The sequence below is a fragment of the Stenella coeruleoalba genome (genome assembly GCF_951394435.1).
Source record: "Stenella coeruleoalba genome assembly, chromosome: 15".
In the NCBI taxonomy this organism is placed as follows: Eukaryota; Metazoa; Chordata; class Mammalia; order Artiodactyla; family Delphinidae; genus Stenella; species Stenella coeruleoalba.
The window spans coordinates 22,828,290-22,850,990 of NC_137161.1; the positions used below are offsets into that span (position 1 = coordinate 22,828,290).

Below are 22,701 nucleotides of genomic sequence, written 5' to 3' on the forward strand. Positions count from 1 at the left end.
CACGTAGCACAGCACTCAGATTAACCCAGAGTGCTCCCAGGCCCTGGAGGCTGTGGTCACAGGGTGCCAGATGGGGCAGAGAAAAGGCGTGGAGCCTCCTGTTTTCCAGCTGACTGGCTGCCGCAGGCTCCGAGGCCCTCAGGGTACGTGGACATAACTTGCCTATTTCTGCTCCCTGCCTCGGCCTGTGCAGTTTCCCTGCTCAGGGTAACCCCTCCCTGGGCTGGTCAAAACCTCGCCACCCTTCCCGGCCCATTTCCAGCACTGAGTCTCCTGCCCGCACCCCCTCGGCCCTGGCTGCCCGCAGCACACCGCCTGCAATGATTTATGGGTGTTTGTGACATGGCAGTGCCCTCCCCCCTTGTGCTGTGTCCCTCCTGGCTCTTCTACCTCAGGGACCGTGGTTCCTCCGCCTTTCCTGACGGTTTGTGCTCTAGCCCTCAGTCCTGAAGCCACATGACCTTCCAAGTCTCTGTGAGGTCTGGCCTTGCCCCTGAACCTGTCCAAGGCTCATCTCCCCAGCTGCCTCCCAGACCTTCCCCGCATGGGCCCCTCACGCTCCCACATGTGAAATGGACCTCATCACCATCTCCCCCAGACCTGCTCCTCCCTGAAAATACCATGATCCTCCTAAGTCTCCAAGCTAGAAACCTGGCCATTGCTCTGGACCCCTCCCCGCCCCTCAGCCCCCTGCAAGCCCTGCTGATTCTGCCCCGAAATGTCTTCAGACTGCCGCTGCTCTCCACACCACTGCCCTGCGCTCAGCTCAGGCCCCATCTCCCCCTTGGCATTTGAGCAGAAGCCACTGGTCCACTCATCCAGTTTCCCATCATCCACCAACTTCTACTCTCTCCCCTTGACTCACCATCCACCTACTCCACCCATCCTTCCATCCACTCACTCATCCCCCTCCAATCCACCACCCGTAATTTACCAAGACCTCCAATGCTCCAAGCCATGTGCTGGACGTTGTGACACAGAAATGACTTAGGCCCAGTCCTTGGCCTCAAGATGCTCCCACTAGAACTGGGTCCTGAAGGATGAACAGGACCCTGTGGAGGGTTAAGGGGAAGAGGGGAGGATATCTAGGTCAAGGAATAAACAACGGCACAGGCATAGGAAGGAGACACCTGGGGTGTCTGAGGAACTTGACCAGACAGGTGGGGAGCGACCCGAGATGAAGGTGGAAGGGTGACCAAGGCCGGCTTTGCAGGGCTCTGCAGGGCCCTTCAAGACCAGGTAAGGAGTCTGTACTCTATCCAAAGCATAGACTCTGGAGCCTGGGGTCAGACCCCTGCTCCACCACCTCATAACTGTGTGACTTAGAACAAATGTCCTCAGTGTTCCCCATCTGTAAAATGGTAAGAGCAATATACCTATTACACAGGGCTGTTGCGAGGAGGAAACGAGCTAATGCATATGTGTATCATGACTCTTAGCACAGTGCCTGGTAAATAGAAAATGCTCAGTAAATATTGTTGCTATTATGTTCATATTATTGTTAATTACTATCCTCTAGCCAGCTGGTGGACAGCGGAGAGTTTTACACAGAGGAAGTGCATGCTAACTCGGACTGCAAAGCGTCCTCCTCCGCAGCTAGGGGCTCAGGAGTGAGCTTCATTGCCCCTGCCCAGCCTCAGCCCCACCAGCTCCAGCCTCGCCCTCTCCTACCGACTGCCCCCAGCCAGGCACGTCCACCAGCCACTGCCCCAGACTGGCCCTCAGTGCCCGGAAGTGCTCCAGCCTGCCTTGTCCCTGGGCAGTTGAGCTCCAAGCTCCAGGAGCCTGGAGGCTCCCCTACTGAGAGCTGCCGTGTAGCTGGTTCACTCACTCCTGCACGGGACACCGAGAAGCCCTTTACAAGCTTTTTTCTCTAAGTGTCACGGCTCTGTGCAGGCACACGGTCACCCAGTCTGCAGATGAGCCTCAGGGAGGAGGTGGAAGTCCCTTTGCTTCAGGCTGCACAAGTCGATGGCTGAGCAGGGATCCAAACCCAGGTTGGTCAGGCTCCAGAGCCCCCAGCTCTCTCCCAGAAATCTTGGAGGTAAGCCCCCAAGATGATCAGGGCCTGAGATATCGCACGGACATGAATTTTCCCCGCACTGAGGAGTGCTGTCCAAGACAACTCTCTGCAGTAATGGAAATGCTCTCAACTGCACTGTCCTATAGTGGCCAAGAGCCACGTGCAGCTACTGATCACCCAAAACGTGACGAGTACAACTAAGGAACTGAACTTTAAATTAAATTGAAATCGAAATAGCCACACGTGCTTTGTGGCTACCCTACCGGACAGCACAGGACCAGACAGCTTTTAGCATTCTCAACCCTGAGACTGCATTTCCAGACGCTCACACTGCTTGAGCCACAACTTACGAAACATTGTGTCATTTTATTAGAAAGATTTCCACCACGTACCACCTGGTCCCTGTTTTTACAAACTGAGGCTACCCAGCACCCTCAAGTTAACTGCTTCTCTACGAGTCAAGGTCATTCAAGAACTAGCTGTCAAACTCCTGCTCTGGGCCAGGAACCGAGCCAGATGTGGAAGAATCATGTACCTGTCCCCGTCCTCAAGGATCTCAGTCTGGCGGGGGACACGTCCTACCTTAGGGTCTGTGACGGAGGGGATAGGTGCAAGAGTGAGGTTTATACACAGTCTGGGGAGAACAGGGTGACTCACTCAGCTGGGGGAGTCTCTGGGAAGGCTGTATCAAGGACAGACACTGACAGGGTGTGACAGCACTTTACAGTTTGCAAGGCACATTCACATCCGTTGTCTCATCTGCTCCTCACTCTAGTCCCATGAGGGAGTTCAGGCCTGGTCTGGTTTCTGGTTTTCTGTGTACTGGACTCACATCAGCACCCGCTTCTGGAAGGAGCACTGAATGGGGCCACAGCCCTAAGCCCTGGCATGTGGAAGCCAAGACCTCCACAGTGGGTGAGGGCAGTGCTCCCCTGAATCCTCCACAGAAGCTTCTTGGGAAGGTTCACCCAGCACTCAGCCAGCTGGTGGCCAAATGTGTTTTCAGTCAAGGATTTAGAAATCAGATGTTCCCTAAATCCTCCAAAGGGCCAGTCTTGTAAATCCCTAAACTTTCCGGCAGCTCTGACGGGACCCGGTGGCCCCCTCACTGGCCATTTGGCCTCCTCTTGGCGCCCCGAGAGGCCAGGGAAGATCTTTATTTTAATGACATTTCCTCGTAATCCCTTCATTTCTCTTCCGCACTCTCAAGGGGCCGCCGCAGTGACCCGTTCTCTCCTGCCCTACTTTTCCTTTCTCTGAATCCTGGGAGGCATTTCTCTGCACCTCCTGGAGGCGCTCTTGCCCGGGAGGCCCCGGCAGTTCCAATCCTTCCATCACCTCTGTTAACACTGAGCCCAGATGGTCCCTCCTTCAAAGCCTCGTCCAGCCAGGAGACCCCTGATTCCTCACGGTGGCTTTGGAGCAGAGGGCAGGGAACATTGTGCCCCACGAACATTTCTTGAGCCCTTAGTCTGTGTATGGCCCCGAGCTGGACCAAGCTAAGCGAGAAGATGAATTAGTCAGCGGGGGTAGCGAATATGTGAACAGACATGAGAGGCGGATATGACTGGGCTGCCGTGGAAGGAAGCCCGGGCGTGGCCCACGGGAGCCCCGATCAGCCTGGGGGAATCAGAGGAATATCAAAAAACAGGTGAGGCTCTGGCTAGGCCTTGGAGGACGCACAGGAGTCCAGAGGCGGACAAAGTGGGGAAGAGTGTAAGGAAGAGGGACACAGCATGCCGTGTTGGGGGAACTGGGAGGAATCACGCACAGGTGGGAGCTGGTCTGTGTGCCCTGGGAAGAGAGGGTAGAGCGGGAGGGGAGATAGGGCTGGAACTGCAGGTGGGGACTTGATCATGAGGGTCCTGCAGTGTCAATCAGGGAGTGTGGCCTTCACCCTGGGAGCAGTGGGGAGCCCAAGGGCTCAGCAAGTTTGGGTGGGAGAAGGATCACCCAGCAGTTCTGTGGGGCAGCCTAGAGGTGGGCGCTGTGACCCACGTGATTGCCGACAGTGGTCTACGTAGGGCAGGGGTACTGGGGCTGGGGGACAGCAGACAGATTCAGGAGATATTCAGACTATAAAATCAATCAGACTTGGGGCTGATTAGATGTAGAGGATGAAGTAGAGAGAGGAGTCAGGGATGACTCCTAGGTTTCTATCCTGAGTAACTGGGGTACATATTGAATACTAAGCTTTGGGTTATAACAGAGGTTGACAAACTTTTTCTCAAAAGGTCAATGGTAAATATCTGAGCCTCGTGGACCATTCAGTGTTCCAAAGCTGCCATAGACAATATAGAAATGAATGGCATGGCTGTGCTCCAGCAACATTGTTTTACAAGAACAGGCTGGCCATGGCCATGCTTTGCCAGCCCGAGCTATGAACAACAGCAGCAACAAAAGCCATTTTAAGCTGGCTTTAACATAAAGTGGATTAACCCATATAATTGAAAAAGTCCAGAATTGGTGGACTTCAGGCACAGTTCAATCAGAGTTCCAGTTCCGTCTCATTGATATCTTCTCAACCCAGTACTTCTCCATGCGTCAGCTCCATCCTAAGGCTGGCTTCCCACGTGAGTGCAAACAGCCGCAGCGCTTCCACACAAATCACACGGTCAGGAGCATGAGGACGGAGTAATCTTCCAGCCAAGTCCTAAGTGTCATCTTTATTGGAGTATAATTGCTTTACAATGGTGTGTTAGTCTCTGCTTTATAACGAAGTGAACCAGCTATACATATACATATGTTCCCATATCTCCTCCCTCTTGCGTCTCCCTCCCACCTGCCCTATCCCACCCCTCTAGGTGGTCACACAGCACCGAGCTGATCTCCCTGTGCTCTGTGGCTGCTTCCCACTAGCTATCTATGTTACATTTGGTAGTGTATATATGTCCATGCCACTCTCTCACTTCGTCCCAGCTTACCCTTCCCCCTCCCTGTGTCCTCAAGTCCATTCTCTACCTCTGCGTCTTTATTCCTGTCCTGCCCATAGGTTCTTCAGAACCATTTAAAAATTTTTTTTTTAGATTCCATATATATGTGTTAGCATACGGTATTTGCTTTTCTCTTTCTGACTTACTTCACTCTGTATGACAGACTAGGTCCATCCACCTCACTACAAATAACTGTTTTGTTTCTTTTTATGCTGAGTAATTTGTATTTAATTTTTGATAGTTTGATTAATATGTCTTGGTGTGTTTCTCCTTGGATTTATCCTGTATGGGACTCTCTGTGCTTCCTGGACTTGACTATTTCCTTTCCCATATTAGGGAAGTTTTCAACTATAATCTCTTCAAATATTTTCTCAGTCCCTTTCTTTTTCTCTTCTTCTGGGACCCCTATAATTCGAATGTTGGTGTGTTTAATGTTGTCCCAGAGATCTCTGAGACTGTCCTCAGTTCTTTTCATTCTTTTTTCTTTATTCTGCTCTGCAGTAGTTATTTCCACTATTTTATCTTCCAGGTCACTTATCCATTCTTCTGCCTCAGTTATTCTGCTATTGATCCCTTCTAGAGAATTTTTAATTTCATTTATTGTGTTGTTCATCATTGTCTGTTTGCTCTGTAGTTCTTCTAGGTCCTTGTTAAACGTTTCTTGTATTTTCTCCATTCTATTTCCAAGATTTTGCATCATCTTTACTATCATTATTCTGAATTCCTTCTCAGGTAGACTGCCTATTTCCTCTTCATTTGTTTGGTCTGGTGAGTTTTTACCTTGCTCCTTCATCTGCTGTGTTTTTCTGTCTTCTCATTTTGTGTTTGGGGTGTCTTCTCTTACTGTGTTTGGGGTCTCCTTTTCTCAGGCTGCAGGTTCGTAGTTCCCGCTGTTTTTGGTGTCTGTTCCCAGTGGCTAAGGATGGTTCAGTGGGCTGTGTAGGCTTCCTGGTGGAGTGGACTGGTGCCTGTGTTCTGGTGGATGAGGCTGGATCTTGTCTTTCTGGTGGGCAGGACCGCGTCTGGTGGTGTGTTTTGGGGTGTCTGTGACCTTATGATTTTAGGCAGCCTCTCTGCTAATAGGTGAGGTTGTGTTCCTGTCTTGCTAGTTGTTTGGCATAGAGTGTCCAGCACTGGAGCTTGCTGGTCATTGAGTGGAGCTGGGTCTTAGCGCTGAGATGGAGATCTCTGGGAGACCTCTCGCTGATTGATATTATGTGGAGCCGGGAGGTCTCTGGTGGACCAATGTCCTGAACTCGGCTCTCCCACCTCAGAGGCACAGGCCTGACACCGGCCCGAGCACCAAGACCCTGTCAGCCACACGGCTTTTCACTCCCTTTAACACAATGCTGACCTGACTCAGACTCAGATCCCCTCCTGGGGCTACACGCGCCTCTGGGTGACGCCAGATGGCAGAGCTCCTGGTCTCCACGCCTCCTTCACGGTGGTCTTTCCGGATGCAGCCTGGCGAGGGTTGCCATCAGCTCCTTTGTCCGAGGGAAACCGTTCATGTCAGGAGCTTACCGACTCTCGGGCCCCATGTTTAGTGTGGGCAGCTGTGCCCGGAGGCCCATCTTGGGCTCAGAGGCACCGGCGTCCTAAGTGTCACTCTGATTGGACTTACTTATGTCATATGCCCATCCAGGAACCAGTCACTGTGCCTGGGGGATGGAAAACACTGATTGGCTTAGCCTGGGTCATGTGCTCTATCCCTGAGTGGGGGAGGTAGAGCCAGTTTCCAGGAAACCACGTGGTCTCCCAGTGAAAATCAGGGTCTGGCAGGATGGTGGAAAAAAGGGAGGAATGCAAGAAAAGCAAAAGTATGTGCCCCTCCAAAGACTTGTACGTGAATATCCATAGCAGCGTTATTCATAATAGCCCCAAATCCAAATTCCCATCAAGCAGTGAACAGATAAACAAAATGTCATATATCCATAAGATGAATACCACTCAGCACTAAAAGGGAAAGAAGTACTGATATATGCAACAACGTAGATGAACATAAAAAACAATACGCTGAGTGGAGGAAGTTAGACACAAAGACTACATATTATGTTTCCACTTATAGGAACCTTCTAGAAAAGGTAAAACTAGAAAACAGATCAGTGGTTGCCTGGGGCCCGGGATGGGAGTGGGGATTGACTGCAAATGTGCACAAGGGGATTTGGGATTGTGGTAACTATAAGTTTATTAAATCTCATCCAAATGAATAACATAAGTAAACTTTAGGGTATGCAAATTATACCTCAATAAAGCTGTTTTTAAAAAAGGCTGATGGGGGCAAAGAGGATGCTATGGCTATTAGGGTCCACGCAGAGAACGATGGTGCCACTCACGAATCAGGGGACAGAGAGGCAAGGGCAGGCTTGAGGGCAAATGCTGAGGTCCCTCTGGACAGGCTGAGCAGGAGGTGCTTCTGGGACATCGGGAGTGCCATCCAGCAGAGCTCCGGGTAAAGGGAGGGGATGGAGCTGGGGGTCTGGGGGATGGTGGGTGTTCAGAAGGACACTGAAGCGGTGGCAGTGGATGAGTCCCCCCGAAAGGGTGTGGTCTGAGAAGAGAAGGCTGCCACGATAGAGCCCTGAGAAGCAGAAACATCTCGTGGACCAACAGAGGAACGGAAACCGGCAAAAGCATGAGATACTTTGATAGCCAGAGAAGCTAGCAGAGGTCCCAGTCAGGGCACGTGCCAATGCCCAGAGCACAACGACCACGGAAGGGTGAGATGTGATCCAGGCTGCAGTGGGTGAGGAATACAAGGGGTCGGTGAGCATAGTCAACACCGCTGAGAAGCTCAGCTGGCGAGGGAAGGAGGAAGCGGGGTAGCTGCGGGCAGGGCGGAAACCAAAGGCAGAAGCAGTGGGCACAGTCCACACTCTTGATAGGTGTGGCTGGGAAGAGGAGGAGACAGGCGGTGTGGGGCGGCTGCAGCCACTCCAAGGTCCATGACACTCCTGGAACCGGGCCACCTGCCCGTCACCCACGCCGCCACGCCCCATCAAGCCACCCCAGCTACTCACACTGGGGAGACACAGCTCTTGCTGGGGCTGGCTCCCAACCTGCCCTGGCCACTGTCTGCTGACCAGCAGTGTGGATGCATCTCAAGTGTAGCCGGGCTGGACATGGAGGTGACGGCATTTAATGGAGCAGAGGATGGCTCTCGGGCATCGCTCCGACCTTTTCTCCAGACCACACCCACAGGGTCCTGGCCCTCGGAGACGAATTCTGGGAGTGCTTTGTGTGACAGCTTTGTGTGAAATGTCAAGTGGGAGGGAATTCCCTGGTGGTCCAGTGGTTAGGACTCAGCGCTTCCACTGCCATGGCCCGGGTTCAATCCCTGGTCAGGGAACTAAGATTCCACAAGCCGTGCTACAGCCAAATAAATAAATAAATAAATAGAGAGTTAAAAAAAAAAAAAAGAAATGTCAAGTGGGAGAACCTTCTCGACACTACCTTCACTTTAGGTCTGGGCATCACCCCCCCCACCTGATAACCCAGATGCCCATCAGCCCCAGGGGGCGTGAGACTGGTACCGGTCAGCCTATTTTTCCAATTCTACACACAGCTATCAGTTGGCTCCTCCCCACAGCCCTGACAGGTTGTCATCATTACATCCATCTGGCTGACAAGGAGAATGAGACTCAGAGAGGTTGAGTGGCTCAGCTAAGGTCACACAGCAAGTGAGTAGCACAAGTGGCTTTGGCACCCAGGTCAACCTGCCTCAAGAGCCTGCTCCCTTTCCCCCACTGACCCTTGACAAAGGGTGTGGAAAACAAAAGAGGACGGCAGGAGGGGTGGGGGAGGGGAGGCCGGAGTTCTGAATGGCAAAGTGGTGAACCAGGTTGGAACCCCAGTTCTGCCCCAGCTCCTGGGGCCAGGGTGAGTCACTCTCCCACACAAGGCCTCAGTTTCCCTAGCTGTACAATGAGCTCTTAGGTCCCTTGTGGCTGTCGCATGCTGAGTTCTGTGACCAGGTGCTTATCGGAGACACTTCTGCCCTTTATGGTAGAAACAAAAAAACGCCCCTGGGAAGGTTAGCAGCAGGGAAAGGCCATGGTGGGGGGAAAAGGGTCTCCTCTACCAGGCCGGGCCCTGGAGGAGCTGCACCCAGGGAACATGGTCAAGCCCAGCCTATATGCTGGCTCAGCACTTCGCTGGGACAAAGGTCCAGCCTGATATCATTGGGCCTCTTGCAGGAGCTGCCCCGTCTCAGTCATCCCAGCAGGACCTGCCACGGCTTTGCATGAGTCTCTCCTCCTTTCAGCTGTGGCCTCCCTGTCTGCAATCCTCCAGTGAAGGAGCTTCTCCAGGCCAGCTTTCTCCCCACCCTCAGCTCCCCTGCCCACCCCTCCTCCCTGCTTCCACAACTGCAGGCCCTCTGGAGCCTCACGGCTGCCCTAGTGTCTCCATGGGCGATGCCTGAAGTCAGAGAGTCAAGACCTTCCAAAAGGAATCAGAGTCCCAGAGAGGGTAGGTGCCTAAGCAAGGCCACACAGCAGACACGGGGGGGCCAGCATGGAACCTGGGCCTCCTGACCACTCAGCTCATTTCTGTGGCCCCTTCCAATGGTTTTTATGATAGAAAATATTTTATTCTTCTTTATGTCTTTGTGTTACGTGTATAACTCAGACCCACATCCTGATCCTCAGTTCACCAGACATATTTACAGTCACTCAAATGCTACTCCCTGAAGTGACCATGGCTCAGTCCCCTTTCTGCCCACACAGGCGACCTCACCCAGCCTTGTGGCTTTTAACACCCTCTCTCTCTCTGCCCCTCCCTCCTCCTCTTCCGTCCTCCTATTCTCTCTCTCCTACATTCAATCCATCAGGAAATCGTGTTGTCCCTACCTCCAAGACATCTCCAGAATCCAACCACCCCTTGCCACCTCCACCTCTGCCACCTGGCCCCACCCACCATCGTCTCTCTCCTGGATTAGAGCTGTAGCCTCCCCATGGCCTCCCTGCCTCCACCCTTGATCCCTTCAGCCTGGTCTCCACACAGTAGCCAGAGGATCCTGTTAAGATGCAAGTCTCTGCTCAAAGCCCTCAGGGCTCTCACCTCACTAGTAGTGAAAAGACAAAGACCATGCCTTGGTTTACAGGGCCAAACACATCTGGCCTCCATGTGCCCTCTGACCTCACCTCATACCACTCTCCCCATCAAGTACCCTCTGTTCCCCCTATACTGGCCTCCCAGCTGTTCTTCCGTCACAATCCACTCCCACCCCAGGCCCTTTGCACTTGCTGTTTCCACCACCTGGAGCGCTGCTCCTTGGATATCCACATGACTCCCACCCTCCCTCATTTCTTTGAAGTCTCTGCCAAAAGTCACCTCCTCAGAGAGGCCATCCTGGACCTGGACCCCCCTGTCTAGCCGTGCTCTCACTCTCTGTCCCTTTGCCCTGCTTTATAGCATGCAACACCACCCGGATTCTAGTACATCATATGTACTGGTTGGTTCGATGAGTCCCATCCCGAAAGTAAGCCCAGCAGGGAAGACACTATCTCTTTTCCTTACTGATGTATCTGGAGCCCCCAGCCCAGCGGCTGGGACACAGAAGATGCTCAATAAATACTTATGACAGGATGAGCCCTAGCACCTGCCCTAATGTCTTTTTTTTTTTTTTGCAGCACGAATATCAGTCATTTATTGACATTAACATTATGAACACATAATGGAAAAATGCTCCTCAAAAGAGGAAGGTGAACTTTGACTGTCAATAGGACAAAGCTGTCTTCAAAAGATAGAGAGGTGGAAACTAGGTTCACAGCTGGGTTTCGAGTCCCTGAGGATGGAGCTCGTCTATGTATGTGCATCCGCAGGCGCAAGGTGTCGGAGGAGGCGGCTCAGGAATGTCTCCAGCTGCTTCTTTGACCTGTAAGCGATTAGTCCTCCCTTGTTGGCCCACTGGTCCACTCCAGCAGCGCCTCTGTTTCCCACGTGGTACACCAACTGTGGCAAGTCAAGCCGCGAGTTGGGGTTTCTTTGCAAGCACCCTTTTAAGTCCACCATTCCCCCACCCGTGGCCCTGAGGATGGCGTGAGCAGCACAGGGTCCCACTTGAACGTGGTATCTTCTGAGAAGATGTAAATGTCAACAAGGCCGAGGACAACACAGAGGCGCTTGCAACCAGCCCCAGCTGCCCGGAATGTGCGCTCTCCACACACACGTGACAATGCGGCCTTGATGGTCTCCTTTTCACTTGTACTAATGACATCTGAGAATGGGTGGGAGCATTCCGCCTCAGAGCTGGGGTTTGGGGTCACTTGGCTCTGCGTTTCACTGCTGTTTCTTGTAGAGACGGGAGGCAGAAATGAGTGGATATTGGTCCCCATGTAAGAAAGGCCCCAGTAGCACTGTCCTTTCCACCTGAGGGTGTTTAGGTCTTGTGATACAAAAGGTTGGTTGATGACTCCCATCAGGGGCACCCCTGTCTGTATGTCATAGACACCAATTAAAATAGTGACACGCTGAAGTCCACTGGGGAAGATTCCTTGGTTGGATTTAATGTCAGCAGAACCTTTTATATACTGATAAGTTGAATCTATAGGATCCACCCAAACTCCCAAAGTGTCCTGCGGAATGTTGATCTCTATTGCATCCAGAGCTGGGTCACTAAAGACAACATCCTGATGTACAACCTTGGCTAATGCTTCAGATGCCAACTTGTTACCATTAAGGACTTTGTTGAGAAGATCTACTGTTTCTTCCACTGTTGGACAAAGTCTCATGATAATCTTTTCCCCCAAATCATTTGTAAACTCATTGGATTCTTCTCCAAAAATTTTTTCCCCCAAGCCTGGAAACTTGTTCTCCGTACTTCCTGTACCAGTACATCAGCCAGGGGCTTGAAATCAACTGCAAACTTCTTGTTCTTTTCTCCCTCTTTCTTTTCTTCTATCAGCAGCTGGAAGAGGGCTTGCACGCCCGGGCAATGTTGGCAGCTTTCTCAGAGACACAGAGCAGCTCCCGGAGGATACCTGACATTTCTGAACCTGGCTTTTCAGTTGCAGCGTCTGGTGGAATCGACACCCACCCTCCGGGCCATCAGCTTAAGCAATATTAAGTAACATTTTCCTTTGGTCATTTGAATTTAATCCTGTGCAATTTGTTACAACTCTCATTCGCATCAAGGGAAACCTAACCATCATCACTCTTCCGGAGAGGCGATGGGTGCGTGCTGGTCGCCCAGCCTGGGGACCCGGATCGGAGCAGGAAGGGAGGCTGTGGCGCCGAGGCGAGGGGGGCGTAAAGAGGAAAGCGTATCACCTAAGCCGGGATGCGGAGCCCACTGCCCTAATGTCTTGTAGGGCATCTGCCATTTACAGCATCGTTACAATGACATGCCAGGTCCTGCCAACGGGCAGAGCTGACACGAAGATCAGGGTAATCCCAGCAGCAGCAGGGGATACTCGCTCCTCTGTGCCATGTAATCGAGTCTCCCTAACTCTGCGAACCCTCTTCCATTATCCCCATTTTACAGAGGGAACTGTAGGCTCTGAGAGGCAAAATGACTTGCCTGGGGTCAGAGAGGCAGCATGCATTAGAGTTGGCATTAAAATCTAGATCTGTTGGGCCCACAGACACCCCACCACAACTCTAGCTTCCCTGGCCTGGCATCTGAGCCCTCAGGTCTTCAGGGTTCCTGAGTTAGGGGCGCATGGTGCTGCCAGGTGACAGGTAGGGTGAAGTCACCCTGATGGGAACAGTGCCCCCCTCTCCCCGCCAGACCAGCCTCTGGGGGCAGCAGAGGCCTCACGCCCAAAGTAGGAGGGGCCAGGCATCAGTGACTACATCCCTCTCTGGCCTCTCCAAAGGGGAGACAGAGCCCTCAGCACACGTCACCTCCCTGCCATCTGCTGCTGGGACGCACTGAGTAATCATCTACTGTGTGCAGAGGTCTGTGCTGACACCGTGGGAACAAAAGGATGTCATCACCCACTCCCTCCCCACCTGCTGGTACTGTGGGCAAGCAAGCCCCTTGTCAGCCTTCATATCATCTGATCGCCCCATAGAAATAACAGCTGAGTAATATCAGGCCCATTTTACAGGCCAAGAAAGCGAGGCCCACATTTTGTCAAGCACCTGCCAATCCAGGTATCTAAAGAAGGTGAATGCTGAGTCTCAGAAGGGTCAGGACGGGGCAGGTGCTGGCATGAAGAGAGAATGTCCCCAGGGCCAGGATGATGGCTGAGATCGCAGGAGGCCACCCCCACTGCCCTGCCCAGGAGGGACTGTCTTCGCCACAACCCAGGCACTTGCTCAAGTCCCACAGCCCCGAGAAACTCATCCACTACCTCGTCTCTGCCCCCCCCCCATCCACAGGGGAACTGCCTCTCCAGCACATAAGAAACTGGTGCCAATGGTGGGATGGAGCCAGCCAGGCCCAAGGTCAAATTGAGCAAGGGGGACAGACCAGGCTGTGCACATGCCAACGTCCTACTTCCCTGTGCAGATCACTTTCCTGTCCCCAGGCACCTCCTTCAGAGACGCAGCTGGGGAAATCACGCAGCCGCCCAGGACTCCCATGCTGAAAATATGGCAACTGTGAGATGCTGACACTCTTGTTCGCTTGAGGATGGGGGGCTGGCATGAGCACCACTGTGCCCGTTGGGGCTGCTCCTCCAGGGGCAGGAAAGTGGGGCTAGGGCGGGGAGGATGTCGGTATGAGGAAGGCGGCCATCTCCTGGGGATACCGGAGATGCTGCTCTCCCAGAAGCACCTTAGGGAATTAAGCTTCCCAAGAAATAGCAATTATTGATAGATGCAATGACTTTATAATTTATCTTCCAAACCAAGAGCTTATAAGATTGAAAAGGAAGCTGTTAATAATTACTCCAGAACTGACCTGGGAAAATCATGACATGGGCACATTAATTACTGAACACCTACTATGTGCCAGCATGAACGCTGGATACTTTGCGGGCATCATCAATCTTTATCCTCATAATGACCCATGAAAAGGCACTGCAGCCACGCTGGCCTCCTCCCTGTTCCTCTGTCATGTCTGAGTTCCCACCATGAGAGCCCTTGTCTTGGGCTAAAGTACTGAAAGGTCCTGTTACAAGACACACCCCCCACTGCCAGGACCCCATTCCCACCATAATCAACCCATTTTCAGCCACTGTGACTTCCCATTTCATAGGGAACAGACTTCAAGGTCAGGGTATGGATGAGAAAGAGGAGAAAGTGAATGGGGAAGACCTGGGGCTGGGAAGGAGGATAATTGGGTCAGGGGTTGAATAAATGGGTCCTAAGACCTTGTAGTGATGGAAGGAAGACAGAGAAAGGAAGTGAAAGGACTTGGATAAGGTGTAGCCTTCGAGGTCCTTGGTGAGCCGCATAAACTCCACCCACTTCTCTGAATACATCGTCTACTAGCTCATCCCACACCATACACCAGGCACAACCTGTTTTTCCTGCCTCCACCCCTTTGCTTGTGCTGCTCCCCCATCCATGATTCCATCTGCCAATCTCAGCTGGGCAACATCCTCCCCACTCTTCAAGGCCTGCTTGAAACACCACTGCCTCCAGGAGGCCTTCCCTGATGGCTCCTCTTTAGGGTTTACCCCTCCCTCCCCTGGGCTCAGCACCTGTTCAGGCTTCCAGTGTCTGTGGAGCGAGGCCCGAGGTCCTGCTGCCTTAGCAGCCCACCAGCCCGTGCTTGCAGGGCAGTTCATCACCGAACCCCTCTAGGCAGCCACAACGGTCTCCCACCAGTGATGACAAGCGTGGGGTGCTCATAATGGTGCAGACCCTGGACTCTGCCCACGGAGGTGCAGATCCCAGGAATCTCGACGGGGCCAGGAATCTGAAGTGTCAAGTCTCTCCAAGGGACTTCAGTATGTGCTAAATTTCAAGGCCCTCTAACAAGGCAGGTGAGGAGTAAATATCTGCTGGAATGAAAAACGTCTGCCCCTGATGTCCTGAAGGAAAGCCCTCATGAAGTGCCTGCAAACGAGCAACAAAGACAACAGCTGACATTGGCTGGCGCTTGCCACCCACAAGGCTCAGTGCTCCTACCAACTGGGCAAACGCGCAAAGCAACCCCATGAGGCTGGTGCCATCGTTCTCCCCATCTCACAGATGAGGAAACTGAGGCTCACAGAGAAGTGACCTGCCTGAGGTCTCAAACCCGGTAAGTGGCAGAGCTACGATCTGAACCCAGGACAACTGGCCCCAGAGTCTACACCATGGTGACCACTGTGGTGTGCACTGGCCCTGGGATATGGCCACGAACAAATGACCCTGGCCCCAGTTTGCCTGCCAGCAGGGAAGAAACACCAAACACGCAAAAACACATACTTTTAAATTATGGCACATATGAGGAAGGAAAAGAATCAATGCTTCCAGAAGACAACTGCAGGAGGACTTATTGCAGATCTCCCTGATGATTGCCCTTTGCCTCAATTTTCTCATCTATGTAATGGAGGAGTGGGGCCAGCTGATCCCTGGAAACGTTCCAGCTAGCACATCCCAGGAATCCAGCTTTCCTTCCTCTGGGCCTTGGTTTCCCCATCTATACAGTGGGCTGGAGGGAGAGCTGAGTCAGTGGCGACCCCTTCAAACTCAGCTCCTGGGTTTCCCAAGGCCAAGTCACCCTGAGTTTCCTAGAGCCAGGTCTTCAGGTGTGCAACCGCCACCTGTTGCCATGGCAACGCTAGAGCCTAGGATGGGCATGCGGTGATGCTGGGACCTGGAAGTGGCGCCCTGGCTCCTTCCCTTCTAGGAAGGCGAGCCTCTGTATCCAGTGGACTCATTGAGCCAGGGGAAGGGGTGGACCCTTGGCTTTGCTGGCTCATCCAGAGCCCTGCTATCTCCATATGGTGAGGATGAGGGTCCCACCCCGCTGAAGACGACCTGCCATCCAGGGCCCCAGCCACAGCTGAGAGCCATTTCGTTCTTCTCAGGGCCCGGTGGTCACTGGGCTCTATCCATGGTGCTGAAACCCCAGCAGCTCTCCTAAGACAGGGTTCCCTTTGGCAAACACTTCCAGGAGCTGACTCTGCTGGGGTTTGGGAATTCAAGAAGGAAGATTAGTACCTGGGGACAGGCAGGGAGCCATGGCCAGTCAGGCTCCACACTTCCCAGCAGTGTCATCTCAGGATGGCCCTTTGCCTCTCTGTGCCTCAGTTCCGTCAATGTAAACTGGGGACAATAAGCATTCTGACCTCATGGGTCTGCAGTGAAGAGTGAACCACAGAAGTATGTGGTGCATGGAGGGGCCCAATGAATGCTAGCTACCAATGTTAGATTGTGTGCATGTTATTATTCGTGAGGCTAACTATGATTGGGTGCCTGTTGTGTGCCCGGTCTTCCAAGAATTTTACCTGCGTCTACTCACAGAAGTCCTGCAAAGTAAGTACTAAAATGAGGATAAGAATACAGACATTCTGGGACTTCCCTGGTGGCCTAGTGGTTAGGATTCCGGGCTTTCACTACCGTGGCCTGGGTTCTATCTCCAGTCAGGGAACTGAGATCCCTGTAAGACACTCAGTGCAGCCAAAAAAACAAAAACAAAAACAAGAAACATTCTGAAGCTCAGAGAGGTGAAGTTAGCTGCTCAAGATCACACAGCTAGTGAAGTGGAGAGCAGAGGTTCAGACCAATGGGCCTTTCAAATCACCAGATCTATCCCACTCCACTTCAGCTGTTCAGATGGGAAAACTGTGGACCAGAACCAGAGAGGGACCTGACTTACCACAAGTCCCCAGAAAACCCAGGGTCCCATCTCCCAGTGCAGATCTCTTCTCACTGCTCCAAACCAAGTTCCCCGTGGCAAGGTGAACAGGACTCCCCCATGCCCACAGCAGCCAGAACTGCTGTCAGGCAGCTCCCTCCAAGGTGATCCCTTTGTTCTGCTGGAGGGTCCTCTGCTAAAAGCAGAGACATGAAGTGGCCCAGAGACAACATGTGTCAGCTGCAGCCATGGGCCAGCGGCCACTCACTGCCCGCCAGTGCCCTTGCCAGCAGGCATCTAAGTGCCAGGAAGAGGGCGGGCCAGGGCAGCACTGCTGGGGCCCCTCCAGCTCTGGCCTGGTTTTCCAGCAAAGAGGAGGTCCAGACATGCACCCAAGCTGCTCCCGTCCCCAATTCCCTGCTGAGTGTAGCGTGTGCGCACGCACATATGCACATGCAGCTATAGTTCAAATCCACCCAACAGAGGGCTCCCGGTAGCCTCAAAACCCCAATTGTTTTCCTTTAAGGAGGCCCGGCCTTGACCTCTGGTGGGGCATAAGGGGCAGGGGAGGCATTAAAGAGTGGGGGGACCCAGAAACCTGGCTTCCTGTCCCAGCTCTGCTCCTTCCAAGCTGGGTGACCTTGAGCAAGTCAAAAAGTTGTCTGATGTGGTACTGCCTGTACAAAAGGGGGGTCCTTGGCCCTCGAGTAGGGCATCAAGGGGATCATGGATTGGAATGGGTTTTGAGACATTAGAATTGGTTGCTGCCCACACAGTGGTGAGAGGCTTAAAGGAGAATCCCAGGGATAAATCCCAGGTCCACGGCTGGGTCCTCCTTGGTCGCCTTTGCCCCAGGGTCGGCAGCAGCCACCATCCCAGGCTCCCCATTTCCCCGTGGGCCCCTCCAATTCACTTTTCACATAGAGGCAGGAGGGGTCTTTGGAAAATGTAAAGCAGAGCTGTTCACATACCTCCAGAGCCTTCCCAGTGCACTTAGGAGGAGGCCCGAACGCCTGGCTGGGACTTGGAAGACCCCTCGGGGGTCTAACCAGCTCCCGCTCTTCTCACCAGCATCACTAACCCTGCCCCTCCCCCTCAGCCCCCGTGGCCACCCTGCCCTACTCGCTCTTCCCTGAACGCACCAGCCCCTGTCTCACCTCCGAGCTCATGCCTGTGCTGGTTCCCTCGCTCGGCGCACTCTCTTCCTACCTTCACACAACTGGCTCCCTCTCATCCCACAGGGCTAAGCCAAAAGGTCACCTCCTCTGAGCGGCCTTCCCTGACGTCTAAAGTACCTCCCAGCACCGCACACCAGCTCTGGCTTTTGGTTTCTGCTGCCAGTTAGAGGGAGAAGCCTCTTTGCTGGCAAATGACAAGGGTACAAAATGGGTGTGCCAGGCAGCTTGGGGCATACAAGTGGCAGAGTAACAAGTCCTGACATTGAGGAATCCCTCTGCTGAGTGGCCCTGGGCATGTCACCTGCCCTCCGTGGGCCTCAGTTTCCCCACCAGTACCATGGGTCAGAGGAGTCAGTCTCTGAGCCCCTTCTAGTTGGCTGTGGTTGCCTCCATCCAGGCCCCACCCTGCTTAACCCATTTTTCTGAGGCTTCTCTGAGCTCAGACAGTTGCTTCCTGAGGGGCCCAAACCCATAAATCACAGATAATTCCCCAAGTGCGGCGGCTGCCGGCGCCCGGGCATCTCGTGGCCATTACTCAACATCGGCGGGACTGAGGCTATTGCCAGGCGGCTTTGGCCTTCAAGGTTAGGGTGCTTGCCAATCTAAGACTTCAGCCCCTAACAGACTCCCCTTGTCCTGACAGGTCCCCCGCCCAGCCGCACCCACGTGCCCACCCTGTTGACCCTTCAGTCAACAAGTGCTCCCATTACTCCCTCTGGAGGCAGCCCCTCAGCTTCCCAGGTCCTCACAGTGTGCGAAGGCTGGAGCCATCCTGCACCTGCCATTTATCAAAAAGGAGTCTGAGGCCCAGAGAGGAGGAGTGACTTGCCCAAGGTCACACAGCAAGTGTGTGGCGGCCCCTGGCCATAAAACTTCTGTTTTTGCCCCTTTCACCAGGGAGACCCCAGCCCAGGGAGAAGGCATGCAGGGCCACCGCCCAGCTCCATTCAACCCTGGGAAGACCCCAACTGGCTGTTGTGCCTGTGTTCACAGCCCCCTCTCCAACCTCAGGGGTCTGCTCCAGCTGCCAGGGGCTCCTGGGAAATTAAACCTCTTGTCCCGACATCCGGATCCAACAGGCTGCCTCCGTTCCCACTCTTCAATCTGCTTAAAGTAATGAGGAGAAAGCCTAATGAGGTGTTTCCGGGGAGCTGAGCCTGTACTGCCAGGAGGCAGGAAGCAGGGAAACTGTCGTGGTGCCCACTGGGTGCTGAGGACGATGCCCCAGTAGCATCCGAAAACACTGGGAGGCGGAAGCTGGGGTGACAGGCTGGCTCTTCCCTCAAAGTCTGGGTGGCCCTGGGAGAAGCCTGTCTTCCCGTCCATTCACCCAGCCAATATCTATCAAGCACCTACTGTGTGCATTAGAGCAGAGGGAGTGACGGGGGAGAGCCCAGTGGCCTATATGGAAGTGCAGGCTCTGGGCAGACTGCCCAAGACCAAATCCTGTCTCCTTCCTGCAGGAGCATTCCTCATCTCTAAAACAGGAGCGATGGACACTGTGCCTCTCTCAAAGGGTTACTGAGGGATCAAGGCCTCTGGAGGGGTTTGCACTGTGCCTGGCATGGAGTACTTGCTCAGTAAATGCCGGGTATTTCTATTGTCATTGTTGTTTTACGGCAGGTGCTGGGTTAGAGCCCTGAACGGGATGGATGTGGACTTGGAGCTCACAGAGCTTACCTTTCAGCAAAGGGGAGAGACAAAACTGGTAAAAAAAAAACCTGTTATAAATCGTGGTAAGTGTCCCAAAGGCATGGGACAGAGAAAACCAGGGGGCCAAGACAGGGTTACAGAGGGTCCCTCTGAAAAGGACAGCAAGCTGAGAATCTTGATGGATAAGAAGGAACAGGGAAGGGTTTCAGGGACAGGAAAGCGCCAGGCAAGAGCCCTGGGGCAGGGAGCAGCTCGGTGCAGCGTTCAAGGACCTGAAAAGAGGGCTGTGTAGGCAGAGGACTGAGCAGCGGGGCGCGTGTCCCCTCTCTGGGCCTCAGTTTCCCTCTCTACACAAAGAGGGTGACGGAAATGCCCCAGGTTCTCCTAGGAACTACCAAGGAGCAGACGAATTGCTCCAGGAGGAGCCTGGGGGAGCAGTGGGAGGAGCTTGGGGAGGTCTGGCTCGAACTGCTCTCATGTGACCTTGACCAGTCCCCTTCCCCCTTCACCCCCTGGGGCTGACTCAAAGTGGGGAGGGGTGCCTGACTCACCACTTGGGTGGCAGCTAATAATGCTGCCCCCTCCACCCACTGAATCGCAGCCCCTGCATCAAAGCACTTTGGCTCCTGACCCCTCACCCATCTAGCCTCCTGACCGCCCCGAGGGGCCAGACCTAGCCGCGAGGGCCGCCTGGGGTCTCACGGAGGCTGGAGGGGGGCGCTGTCTGGGAAGCAGCTTCTCCTCTCTCTTCTCACTTTTCTCAGCCCTGCCCCCTGGGGACTCACAGTCAGGGGCCCGGGTGGGTGTGGCCACAGGACCGAAGTGCCTCAAGACCAGCGGAAACCCCTGGGTGCACTCAGGGGTGCACTCAGCTGGGTGCACGTGTCCAAGGCACTGGGCCTGGGGCTGGTGACGTAGGGAGCCCTGGCTTCCTCCCTGAGCTCCCCCACCGCCCCCACGTGCCCCACGGAGCGTGAGTCACTGAAGTAAAGCCGGCCACATGCAGGCGAGTCCACAGATGGGGCCTAGCCCTCAGCGTGTGTGCGGGTGTCCCAGGGACACCCCTCTCCCGTATCATCCCCACTTCCTGAACAGCTGGGATTTCCTGAGAGAGGGAGGGTGTGCAGGGACTGGCGGGCGGCCAGAAGGGAGGAGCTGACCCTGGGGACTGGGGGGCCCGCACCCCTACTTGGGGCTCCATTTCCAGAAGGTGAGGGGGTTGGGATCTTAGGCCTCCCTCTACCACAGAGAGGAGGCACCACCCCCCACCTTCCCCTCCCCTGAGTGATTAGCATATTCATGAGGGTTGGCATGAACATGAATATGCTAATCAGACACCACTGGCTACTCCCGGTTCCTTGCCTTCCCTGCTCCTGCCTCCAGCTCTGCTGTGGCCACAGGCTTCCCCCTCAGCCTCATCCTTCTCGCTCTCACTCCCCTGGCTCACCGCGCGCCAGCCTCGCAGGCTTTTCCCGGGTTCGAACTTGGCCTGCTTGCTCCTGCCTCAGCACCTTTGACATACTGTTCCCCCTGCCCTTCCCTCCGTCTCCACGTGGGTAGCTGTCACTCATCAGAGCTTAGCTCGACTTCCCAACCCCCGACTAGGTTGGACCCTCCACTTTATCGCACAGTTGCATTTATTTATTTTTGTGGTAACTGGATGACTGTCTCCCCCACTGGACGGGCTCCCTGAGGGCAGAGGCCAGTCTGCACAGGGCCTTGCACACAGGTGGTGCTCGATACATGTTGACTAAATTGGTGATTTTTACTATTGTTCCAGCAGACTCCAGATGGGCCTCCCTGCCTCCCCCTTGCACTCGTGGCTGATTCTCCGCCAGCACCCAGCTCTGAGCAGACAGTGCTTCCCACTGCACACACAGTCTAAGAAGTGGACGCCTCAATCCTCTGACCCCCCCGCTTCCTGGACAGCTGAGGCCCCTGAGGCTCAGAGGCGTAAGCCACCGGCCTACACGATGCGGGCTGCGGAGCCCAGGGCAGGAACTCAGGCCTGCCAGACCCCCAGTTCCTGGGCGGAGTAAGGGCCTCTGGGTGCCACACGGCGTCACCAGCTCCCCTCACGCCTGAGCCCAGGTGGAAGGCAACACCAGCCTGGGCCTTCTTCCCTGGGAGAGGCGCAGAGGGTAGAGGAGTGGGCCCACCTGTGGGCCCTCACGGGACACAGTGGGGAAGGGAAGGCTGGGCTTAAAACACCCCTGCGTGGAAGCTCCTCCTTCAGAGGGGAGGGGTTATCACTACAACTCCTACCTCTGCTGCCGCAACCAACCCTTAGGATCCCAGAGCCGGGAAATGCCAGAGGAGCCCAAACCCCACCCTCCAGCTCCCAGTAGCCCCGAAACAGAAGGGGCTGCTGACCCACCTTCCCCTCAGGCGTCTCTGTTCACGGCTGAAAGGCTCAAGCCTCCCCTCTACCTGGACTTCCCTCCCCTCCTTCCTCAACTGCTAGGGGATGCCTGATCATCCTTCAAGACCCACATCTGGACTTTCTCGGAGCCCACCCCTAGCAGTCCCAGCGGCCTCCACTGCACCTACAGCTGCCCTCTGATCCCTTCCCCACAGCATGGCGCTGGACCCAATAATGTCACTTGAATGAATTCTTGGGTGACTGGGCAGTAACTCCTAAAACACTCCATGGGTTCTCGCTTTGCCCTCAGGCCTGGAACATGTCTGACCTCCATGGGCGTCTGAATAATGTGGGGCTTGAATCTGGGCCCTGTCCATTGGGCAAGTAACTTAACCTTTCTGGGCCTTACTTTCTAATTGCAAAATGGGTTTAGTCATCCTGATTGAGAATGTGGGAAACGCTGTAGCTACTGAGTCTTACCCACCTCCTCTCCCCCATGTTCCCAGCTCCCCTTTTTTACCCCAAGTCCAAAAGCTTCCAATGGATTAGCTGTTAAGGGGAGGCAGGGGTGTGGGCACAGCAGGGAGAGGGCAGAGACAGAGACTAGGTGCTGGTGGGGTGTCTGTGTGGGGTCTGCCGGGCTCCAGCAGCCCCAGAAGGTCCAGCAGGTAGGAGCAAAGCTGGACCGTTGTCCACTCTGGTTGGATTCAGGGCCACAGTGAGGTCAGGGCACATGGAGGGAGCAAAGGAAACCAGCGCAGGGAGGAGATGCTGATGGTGCAGCCTCCTCTGGGGCACAGCTGGGCCTTCCAGTTCCCCTGCCCTGGGATTGCGAACCCCAATGCCTCCTCCCCACCCCAGTCCCACTC

The 22,701-nt window shown here is 54.3% G+C and overlaps 1 protein-coding gene and 1 pseudogene across 3 annotated transcripts in view; both read right to left on the reverse strand.

Annotated features, from left to right (window-relative positions):
* DLGAP4 (DLG associated protein 4) overlaps positions 1-22,701 on the reverse strand; it is a 200,710-nt gene that overhangs the window by 147,627 nt on the left and 30,382 nt on the right. The window lies entirely within an intron of this gene.
* Positions 10,762-11,946, reverse strand: LOC307197888 (inositol polyphosphate 1-phosphatase-like; annotated as a pseudogene). The gene has a single exon. The product of its transcript is annotated as an inositol polyphosphate 1-phosphatase-like (transcript).